Consider the following 10,254-nt stretch of genomic DNA (forward strand, 5'->3'; position numbering starts at 1 on the left):
ACCGTATTGCTGTGTTCCCTCAGGAGCGCGGCCGTCTAACCCCTCGTACTTATTCTCTCTTTTACACACACTGGCTTTTATACACATCAGGGCACACACACACACACACTCAAACCAAACTCCCAAGTTACTCGGCACAGAGAAAAATCTTTGGATTTACAGTTCTCATACAATGGTGTCATATCAGTAATATTGTTGAATATTAAGTGTCCCCAACTAAGCAACCAAGAGGCGACAGTGGCACGGAAACCAGGCTCAGCCAGTGGGACAGTTGTCCTCTGGCCAACAAACAAACACTGCATGATTATGATTCAGGCGGCATCACAGGTCAAAAGTCAAATTGGGATGGGAACATTCAAACAATTAATCCAGTTCCATCTGGTTGAAGATCGGTTTCATCACACCGGTATGGAAATGGGTTTTGTCAGCTTTATTTCCATCGTCTCTTAGCTGTAGTATAATCAGTGTAACGCATGGCCTTGAGTGGCTTATTGCTTTAATAAATCAGACTTAATGCTTTAAACACCTTACAATGCACAAAGATGTTCTCACTCGACTGCAGTGAACAAACCAATGTAGTTAATCACACAGACAATAAAGCTATCCATCATTCGGATTAATCATAACCATTACAAACGCAGACACACAAAGAGGTGTAAACTTGCACACACAAACACAAACAGTTTATAGACTCTCCACCTGTGTATATATATATATATATATAGACCCTAGTAGGTCACACTTTATATTAGGTGTCTTTAACTACGATGTACTTACATTAAAAAAAATGATTTTTAGATACAATGTACTTGCTGTTTACACTTTTGCTGCTATTGAGGAGGGATACGGGTAAGGTTAGAGACAGGTTTGGTGGTATGACTAGGTTTATGGGTGTGTTAAGGTTTAAGGGTCAAATTTGTAATTATAGATGTAATTACAAAAATGAATTACAGCTGTAATTATATGCAGGTATTGTTAAAATATAAGTACAATGTAAAAACATTAATGTACACAATAAGTGTATTGTATGAAGTGATTAGTTTAAATGTTACATAGTAGTTAAATACACTTAATATATTGGGACTGTTTATTAAATGTGTCTGGTTTTCGTGCCTCTTCATAAAAGTGCATGACGCCCCTGAATTGTTATGTATTGAAGCACATTTTAATACAGCTTGAATGGCTCAAGGTCTGTACTCTGGTGACAAATGCATGTGTCAGATGATTTTCACCATATATTTTCATCAAAACCGCATTTGTCATCAAGTGTGCGTAAAAGCCTAGACACATGCAGTTTATAGACTCTCCACCTCTTGAGATTTCAATCCTCACAATAGGTTTGAAAGCTCATAAGAGCCACTGAAAAGACAAAACGGGTTTATCGATAGAGATTGTCGTGAGCTGGCTGAGAATCTGTACAATTGAAAAGCAACATTTTGGTTCCATTTGCTTGGGCCACAAAAGCACTTAAAGCCGCCCACAAAACTGATGCACATTTAATAGCTTATTCTTTTCGTTCAGAGTTGTAACCTGAATACTGAAGGCATTGCTTTACCTTATGCCAACGCAACCCAATCTACTAGAGGACACAAATTATATGATCAATAATTTATGACAATATATGTTTTTACGTTGCTTTAACTCATCAAAATAAGTTAACCAATTAGTTATAAGATTCGACTCGTTTTCAGTTTAATGTAATTTAAGTTGAAATGATTTAAATATCCAAGTTGATTATACTTAAAAATGTAAGGCAGCAACTTTTTCTTTTACAGTGTTAGGGTTTGGGGTTATAATGTTGTGTGTGTGTGTGTGTGTGTGTGTGTGTGTGTGTGTGTGTGTGTGTGTGTGTATGTGTGCCCTTGTTTATATTACACTGTGGGGACCAAATGTCCCCATAAGAATAGTAAAACCTGAGATCACCTACATTGTGGGGACCAGCCAGCGGTCCCCACTTTTCAAAAGGCTTATAAATCACACAGGATGAGTTGTTTTGAGAAAGTAAAAATGCAGAATGTTTCCTGTGATGGGCAGGTTTAGGGGTAGGGTTAGTGTAAGGGGATAGAATGTACAGTTTGTATGGTATAAAAACCATTACGTCTATGGAGAGTCCCCACAAAGATAGTGAACCAGACATGTGTGTGTGTGTGTGTGTGTGTGTGTGTGTGTGTGTGTGTGTGTGTGTGTGTGTGTGTGTGTGTGTGTGTGTGTGTGTGTGTGTGTGTGTGTGTGTGTGTGTGTGTGTGTGTGTGTGTGTGTGTGTGTGTGTGTCTTTTTTTAACACAATAGCACTGGCTTCTGGTGTGGTAACACCTCAACATATTTGAATTTAAATCTGACAGCTCTCACTGACACTGCTCAGATCAGACTGAAGTGCATGCCTATCCGATGTATCCCATGCTAAAGCCAAAGAGCTTTTTCCTTTAGCCTGTTATTTAAAGCAAATCCCACTGAAATGGGTGTCATCCATTCTGAGTGGAATAAACCAATCCAAACCGCCACTCACTGCAGAAAAGCAGGAGGGCTTCGACGCTGTTTAATACCATCAGGACAGACAGTAAAAATTGTAAAGCTATGTCAATGGGAAAAAAATATGATTGAACAGATAATGGATAGGATGAGCCAGTACCCTTACAAAAAAAGTATTATGGTGCAGTCAAGGTATGATGTTACTGAATTATTATATTCATATAGTATGTGCATACTTCAAGGTATTTTAAATAATATCATGTACAAAAATCATGGTCACGCTGTACCATGCATACCATGTACCACGCTGTTTTTGCAAATGTGTACGTTATGTATTATTTACTAAGGTTTTTTCAAATCTCCATATACATGAGATTCTTTCCAGACAAAACTTATCAAGTATTGACGTGTTTGAGAATTAACCTGCATATTTCACAGCTATAAATAACTAAATAGAAATGAAAATAATGAGTTTTTTTTAAATATAATATATTATTGTAGAATTTTACCAGTATAGGTTACTATCCTAAAAGCTGTCATCCTAAAAGTATAATGAGCAAAACAATTAACCAAGCAACAACACGAACAGCGCACAACATTACAGTAATATTAAATCTTCTGAGGTCATTTTCACTGCAGTCAATAACTGAGATGCACGATGCTGCCAGTTATGAAACAAGAAAGAGCAAGAAAGAGCAAGTCCGTGGTGTGAACATGAAAGTGCTGGTTTCAGTTATCCGGATGCATCTCACATATTTCCTATGTGAATCCTAAACTAACTTTCTTTAGTATTTTATAGCTCTGATGTATTTTTGCACTTTCAACCCTCTTTCCCATAAACTTTGTTGTTGAATAATGTGCCCTCTCAGACCTCCCTAGTTTTTTAAGGTTTCAGGGCCAAGTGGTGTGAAGTGACTACGTGAGAGAGGGGGAAATACGAAAGAGTCTCCCGAGGCCCGACTCCCTCCAGTCTCTCTGTTTTTCACTGTCAGCACTCGCGGAGCCCCGGTATTGAGACCTGCGTCCAGCGGAGCATTGAGGTTTGTGAGGGAAAGAAGAATGAGCGAACTGGGGGAGAAAATGGCCATCAGGGACAATCTCATTTACAGATGAGAGACTTTCCCATCACTGCCTTCTGTTCCTCATGAATCTCTCACTCTGTCTCTCCCTCCATCATTAATTTCTTTCTAACCCCTTTCGATTTATATGGCTCCCTCCTTCTCTTTAATGACCCTCCCACCATCTCTCTTTGTGTGATGCTCTCTCACTCTGCCTCTCCCCGGTCCTTGTCCGTTCTAAGAGCATCCATCCATCACGGCAGAACAGAGTGGATTGGCTAATGCCAGCTCAGAGCTCAGAGAGCAGATCTGACCAGCTGAGCTGCTCACAATCCGTGCCTTATCTATCAGAGATCCCCTCGAGCGTCCCTCGTTCCCCCTCTCCAACCCACCACACCCCTCCCTCCCTCCCTCCCTCGAATATGAACACGACTCGTCCTCCCATGCATGTACTTACTAAATGAGAACTATATAATATATATATATATATATGTATATGTATATAGTCAAACCAAAATTTATTCAGACACCTTCAACGTTTCTCACATTAGTATAGTTTATTCGCTATAGTTTAGAAATGGTAATAAAATATGACAAGAACTTGTTCTTGTAGTTATCAAATCAGTTGATATTTCACTGGTTTTGGCCATCCTTAATCTGTTAGACTGTCTCACAAATGAATTAGGTTGAATAAGCTGTCAGCTGTTAAATTTAACTACACAATTAGATAATACCAATTTAGCTCAACCAATTACCAAGCAATGCTTAATTTAGTTCAGTATGTGGTGTAAAAAGGTTGCATTAGCAATTAAAGGAAAACACTTACCGGTAAGCAAAACATGGTCAGGTCAAAGTGTCTGAATAATTGTTGGTCCCAAATTTTTATACATTTTACTGGACACTGTATGAATATTTGTTGGGTATAATATGTCACAGTTTACTTTATTTTGCTATCCTCACTTACATACAGTAAATGAACAATAGTGTAAAATTATTCAATTATATCTGGTGTCTGAAAATGTTTTGACCATATGTGTGTGTGTGTGTGTGTGTGTGTGTGTGTGTGTGTGTGTGTGTGTGTGTGTGTGTGTGTGTGTGTGTGTGTGTGTGTGCGCCTTATAATGTGTTTCTACGGGTAATTATATGAAAACCTAGCCTAAATATCAAAATCAACTGCAATTGTATTAGGGTTTATTAATAAAAGATTGATGCTGGAAGTAATTTTGTTGTCATGTGACAAGAAAAGAAAAGAAAAGAAAAGAAAAGAAAAGAAAAGAAAAGAAAAGAAAAGAAAAGAAAAGAAAAGAAAAGAAAAGAGAGAGATGCAGGTTACGAGTTAATGCTAAGACACAGAACTGACATCAAGAGGGGGAACCAATCGACTGCAGGCAGCCGCCCAGATGTGCTCTTCCACGGTGCACATGATCTCTCTCTCTCTCTCTCACTCACACCCTCTTTCTCTCCTACATCTCGCTCAAAGGGAACACTGTGATTCAAGGCCCAATTGAAAGGGATGACTGTGTGCGTGACAGAGTTGGAAAAACACATGTGTAGCTCTTCTTACGCACAGGTTTCATTGAGCAATCTCCGCTAGGCTCAGCTGTGTTGCTTGGTTGTTAATGTGAGTGTCGATGACAATTAACTCGCGTTACAATTCTCGCCCAACCTCGGTTGAACTAATGACACGACTGTCTCTGCAGCGCGCCGCGGAGGAAGCGAAACAAAGGGGGAATAATTAATCGCTCTCAATACTTATTGGACAGAACAAATGGCAGGGAAGCGGGAAAGGGGTGGAGATGAAGATGAAGAGCATTTGTTACATGATGTGATGAGGTTGGTGCGTTTAGTCCAGGAGGCACTTCGCGCTTCAGCCGCGCAGCTCTATTCCTTCTCCATTGGGAGCGCATTCAAAGCGCGTTAAAAGCGCCAGATCAGCGAATCGCTGTTTCGATAGGTGCTAATAAGAAGCTCAGAAACCCAAACTGATCGCTCATTAAGTCTCACCATTCATACAGTGTGCGAATACAATGGCTTCAAGGTGGGGCGATTATTAAAAATAATTCAAGTAAATCATTGATTAATGTAAATGTAATTTTTCGTGCGCATCTGTCGAGGTTCATCTCGCGCTGCGCTAACTGCAATCTGTACTCGCCACTAGCGCGGTGTAATTATCTAAAATATTTTTTTTAAGTTTATTTATGATATGCAAATCTATGATAAAGTCATATTTGTTACGTTTTATGTAAAGCCCAGAAAACCGATCGCGATGGAAAGCGCGCGACGCGGGGTGTTGTTATGGTTACCTCATCTGGCAAACGCGACTTTGTTTCCGTCTGTTTAGCGAAAGGTGAAAATACGCAGTCTGGCTAACGTGTGATCTAACTTTTATCACTACTTAAATGTTTTAAACCCCTTATGCTATTAACATGAGTGGGGGGAAATTGTAGTTATACTTTTTTCTTTAACTGAGAAGTAGAACTTTAAGGATGGTTTAAGGTCCAAAGATGTTGAACAAAGGCCGAAATTATGTCCAATATCCACAGGAGATTGTCGCCTCCTATTGTGCGCAAATACTGCCAAACATGGAAATTGCGCATCATCTTGTAGATGCGCTTAAAGTTATTTAACATTTCTGAACAACAAATGGCAGCGCGCGTTACGTGGATCATCATAAAGGATCTCTGTCGCTCTCACTTATTTGTTGTGCTCCTTAGGAAAGATGTATATGTATTGTGTATTCATAGATCATCTGGTTTGAGGTCTGAGCCACATGCACTGCCACCATGCAACATGTGAACACCATTGGAACAAGAAGAGGAGGAGGAGGAGGAGGAGGAAGAACTAGTGGGAGGCGCTCATTTAGTCACACTGTACTCAAATCATTTGTTAAGAATATTGTTTTAATATAAAATAAAAGGCCCGCATAAAGTTATGCCTGTTCAATTTAAGATTGTCACGTGGCATGCGCAGACTGCAGAGGATCGTTTTAAATTCGATTTTTATCAAGACTTTTAACAATTGTGTTCGTGTTTGTAATGCTCAAGATGCATTCACACTATTTATTAAATATCCCTTTCACTCGGATATACTGCAAAAACGGATACAAAAAAGATCCGTTTAAGTTGCACCCATTGGACTTAATTTACGAACGTTTATACGTGCTACAGATAACGATGCTTTTGGGAAAGCGCGCTCCTTGCGTGCGACTAACGCTCTGCTTAACGTTAATGGAAACCCAACCAATATCAATTTGTAGCCAACAACTAATCAATGTCATAGTTTAAGCTGAAGACTGGCCCAAAATAGAGAATGAAAAGCAATTTACCTCCGTTTATGAAAGCGAGGGCATTTTCCTTGCTTCAAATGTGACAGGAGTCTGAAGACAGATGTGTGTTTTAAACGAGCTCACTTTCTACTAACTCCAGCCAAGCTCGAACTCGATAGCCGCCTGTCCATCACACGGAGAGTTCATGAACCGAATTTGCCCATTATTTTGCGAATCTCTTCGCCAAACATCACCGACGGGATGAACGAGAGAGGACGAAAAAGAAAAAGCGAAAAGCACCGTCAGCGATTGAATCTCAGAAAAGAAGTGCGTAAATCCATATGGAGGTTAGTAGACTAATGGCCTTATAATGTTCCAGACATGCTTGTTAGGTTATTAACAGCTGTCTTCCTGCGGAACCGCTGGGACTGTGAGTGATGAGGAAGTCTGCGATGATAACTGCGCCTCGCACACTCCTCCCGAGCTGCGATCGATTTGACAAGAGAACTGCGAACTTGCCTTGCTTATTCCGCGCACGTGCGTCGGCTGCACCCCCGCCCCGCGCGCGCGATCTTTCAAGTATCCACGCTAACTGATGTCATAGCTTACAAGTGTTGAAGTGAGCGGCTGTATTATAACGACAGCCTGGCAAAAAAGTGAGTGGAAAGGTTTTTAATTTTTTACACTTCCAACCTGCCCTGCTTCGAAGCGCAGTCTGGTTTTTACCATGCGCAAGAACAGGTGAATCCTTTAAAGATCGATTTAGTCTATTCTAGTTCAGTCTCATAGCCGGGGACTCTTTAGATTTCTATCATGTGGCAAATTATTTTATCAATAGCCAATCACAGCCTGACACCCCTCAAAGTTGAGCCTGGCAGGTGAAATTAAATCTCCATCAACGGTTTCCATCATAAATACCAGTTCTGGATGCCCCTATACCATATCCTACACCAAAAGGTCATTTAGAGGTTTAACATCTGATACCCCTGACATTTTTATTTTTTTTCTCATTATCGCACTACGTCTGACTTAAGAAGGGATATAAAAGTCCTGGGTTAAGCCACCTACACACCAACTATCCTTTGATATGCGTCTCCAATCCCCGGTCGTCTCGGCTAGGAAATTGGAATCTTTGTCTCCTTCATGTATAAAAAAAAAAAAAAGAGAGAGAGAGATAAAAGGGGTATTCGGTACAACAAGAAATATAACCCATTTGAATCCTCATTTTAAAAGTACTGCCATTGCACTCAATATTCCATGCTATTTATTTTCACCATTGAACATCCTCTTCGGCCCGGACATTTACCTAATAAAATATTAACCACAAACAACCTTGTGAAGCTCTCTAGATGTTCCCTACTTGTTTCCAAGGACCTCTGGCAAAATTGCTGGCCAATTGCACTTTTGCAGAGAGAATGTACGGAGTCATCATATGTTGTGGCGCCATGTGTAGAATATTTAGATGCGGCTATAGGCTAGTGTACAAGTGATGAAGTGAGAGAAGCACCTGTCTCGGTTGATCAGATCATCAAAGGTATATCAGTAGATAAATGAACCTATTATAAGTGCATGTGTCAAATATGTAACAGGGAATTGATAACTCCTTCACATTATTGCACTTGCCATTGCATAAATTCTGTAATTTACATCTCTATGAGGAAAGGATAGCGACTACAATTGGACATTATGGAGTTCATTTCAGCACCATGGACAGCACATCTTGCTTTCACAATGGACTTCCTTTCGTCAGTCAAGCAAGTTGGTTGCTTCACAAGAACTGACAGCTCCAAGAATGAATGTTTTGCATATAACTTACAGCATTTAATGTACAACTGGCATATGAGAGAATACAAGTCGTAATAATGCTGACAGAGTCGAATTGGAGGAAAGGGCACAAATGTCTTTTATCAGAGAGCTTGTGTTATAGGATCCCCGCTGAGACTTCTTCCTTCTGAGATTGTTCTCTCGGAGGACTGAGCATTATGGAAATGTCTGATCATAACTTGAGGAATATTTCTTCCAACACAATCAATATTTCCACATTTATCCTCTGAAAGAGAATGTTTTCTTGCTTTGTGGGACGCCTGTAGATGTGGGTATGTAAGATGAGCTGTTGGTAATTGATTTATTTCTGTTCAGTGGTGAGAATTATTTTTTTTCTTCTTCGTGAGATGAATCAGATTAAGCCACGTTGATACACGCAGGATAATGGATATTATGCATGAAGACAATGGAAATGGGTAATGGATGACAAACAAATCTAATCTCGGTTCCAAAGCAGGCAAGAATGGGAGAATCATAACTGAACAGTGCCGAAGGAACATTGCGTAGCACTCTGTCGAAAGTCAGAGCGGAAATTCATTTCCTGAAATATTGACACTCAGGGAAGAAGGATAAAAGAGACTGTGTGTCATATAGAGCCAAAAGACAGCAGGGCCAGACAGGAATGTTGGGCCTACAAACAGCCAGACATATTTTGGCAATAAATATTATTTTTTCATTAAATCATGCACTGTGTTTTTGGGGTCATTAAAAGAGTCTCTAATGTGCAAACATGCAGTGACAATAAAAAGCTAACACCAATGTGTTACTAAAGGCATCAACAGAAAACATTTAAACATTTTATTTAATTTGTATTTATTTAGTAAATAATATGGAAATAAAAAATAGTAATTTGTACTGATAAATATATTCAATATTAATACAAAATAAAAAAATGATTTTATTGCACATATTCTATTTAAAAATGTTACACATTGATCCATTTACACTGTAAAAAGTGGTAACTTGCAATAACTCCCATAAAGAGCTATTTCTACCTGACTTAATGCATAAAAAATAGCTTTGTTGGTATAAATCAATGTATTTACTTAGGGATGTTGACTAATATTTTTGACTTTAATAAAAACAGGTCATTTAAATGTTACCATTACCACTTTTTACTGATATACCCTTAATAAAATGATTGAATAAACTCTTCGAAGACAAGTGTTTCTTCTTTTTGTCACTAGCTCTATGTGTTTTGTGAGATTAGCTCAAGTTTGTACACTGTAAAAAATGTTCCACATATTTTAAATTAAAAACTTACATTCAGTTGCATGTAAACTTAGTTGTGCAAGTCATTTCGACTTGAATTATATCAAACTGACTTGAATCTTGTATAACTTATTAAAATGCTACAGTTAATGTAAAAACATAATTTGCCATGACTTAGCCTACTAATCATGTCGTTTTTTTTTTTTTTACACCTTACTACTGAAAGTTAGATATCTGTAGGGGTATTATCAAAAAATATACATATATAAAAATAAAAATTCTCTTTCTAATAAGCACCTTATGTGTCATGACCTTGAGCAAAAGAAAAGCTAATGACTAAACGAGCTAAAGCTGTCAACCCTGTTACGTCTTAAAGGCACACATATAAATGTATCCTCAGATGACACCACCATGCAATTTATTTAC

At 38.8% G+C, this 10,254-nt stretch overlaps 1 protein-coding gene across 1 annotated transcript in view; it reads right to left on the bottom strand.

Moving 5' to 3' along the window:
* tafa4b (TAFA chemokine like family member 4b) overlaps positions 1 to 7,219 on the bottom strand; it is a 62,840-nt gene extending 55,621 nt beyond the window's left edge. The window contains exon 1 of the mRNA XM_084395582.1: positions 6,853 to 7,219. The gene's annotated coding sequence lies outside the window, so the exon portion shown is untranslated. The remainder of the gene's footprint in view (positions 1 to 6,852) is intronic.
* Between the last annotated feature and the right edge of the window lie 3,035 nt (positions 7,220 to 10,254).

This window comes from Rutilus rutilus (assembly GCF_951802725.1).
Source record: "Rutilus rutilus genome assembly, chromosome: 22".
Taxonomy (NCBI): domain Eukaryota; kingdom Metazoa; phylum Chordata; class Actinopteri; order Cypriniformes; family Leuciscidae; genus Rutilus; species Rutilus rutilus.